The sequence below is a fragment of the Neolamprologus brichardi genome, chromosome 13 (assembly GCF_056152115.1).
Source record: "Neolamprologus brichardi isolate AB-2024 chromosome 13, ASM5615211v1, whole genome shotgun sequence".
Taxonomy (NCBI): domain Eukaryota; kingdom Metazoa; phylum Chordata; class Actinopteri; order Cichliformes; family Cichlidae; genus Neolamprologus; species Neolamprologus brichardi.
Window position 1 is genome coordinate 15,026,121 of NC_142116.1, and position 1,263 is coordinate 15,027,383.

The following is a 1,263-nucleotide window of genomic DNA, read 5'->3' on the forward strand; positions in this document are numbered from 1 at the left end:
CTGAAACATATACAAAAAATATAATAAAATATGCACCACCTATGCTCAAATTTATGCCCTGCTTCACATTTTCCAAAGTCTAATGGGTCCAACTGGAGTCTTTACTGGGGCGATTCTTGACCCTTGGGCCCTAAGGGTTTTAAATCCTTACTTCAGATTAGTATCGAAGTAGTAGTAACTCTGTTTTGACCAAGAATAAAAAGTTGGCTGTTTATCCATTTGTCAGTTTGTGCTTTCAAAGAACATGATTTGTGCTGTCATTGTGATATTTGAACCCAAACATGAGTAAAAAGTCAGAGAGCAATGCAGAAGCTGCAGACCTTTTCCTAACTGAAAAGAAGCATGCACAATGCTGTTTCTTCAAGCTAAGACTTAAAGTTTTGGAGCTGGAAGTTTGATGAAGTACATTTTTTCATCATTTTACCAAAGCAAATGTTATTAAGGCTGTCAAATGGTTCTCTGTCACAAAATTTGTGTGCACAAGCTGGTTATAACTGCCACAGTGACGAGGAAATAAAAAACTTGTGCAACAGCTGAAGACGAGGAAAACTGAGACTCCATCAGCAGGGAGGCCTAGCACGAACATCCAGTCTACAACTCCACCTGAGAGGAGAGACAGAAAAAAAGGAAAATTCCCCATTGCTTGGACCATTACACACAGAGCCAGCCTCTCTGATCAGATTATTCGGGCGGCTGGTGCCAACAGTTCTCTTGCTCAACCAACAGACCACAGCAAAGTATTCTCAGGGTGATTCCAGCTTTTTGGGGTTTTTTTTTTTAGCTCCAACAACCAGCCTGTAGGGGCTCATGGGAAATTATAAAATCAAAAATATAAAAAACCTTGAAAACCTACATATTGTATTTATGAATTTTACTGCTGCAAACAAAATATTATTTTATTAATATAAAAAAATTATATATTTATTTAGGCATCTCACTTAAAATTTAAACACTCAGGTGTTGTCTGAAAAATATGAACCAGAATTTAATGCATAATCATGACATTTTACATTTATGCTGTAAAAAAAACACAAAAAAAACTGTTATGCTAATTTTGACTGACGTTCAAACAGGTTTACACAGAATACTTGATGTTATCATGATTTTCATACAAACTATGTATGAAGATATGGATATCTGACTATGTATCTATCGATCTATCATCTATCTATCTATCGATTGATCGATCGATCAATAGATTGATAGATCCCTATGATTTATTGAAATGTCATTTCTGTTGCTCTTTTTTCATTTAACAGTCAG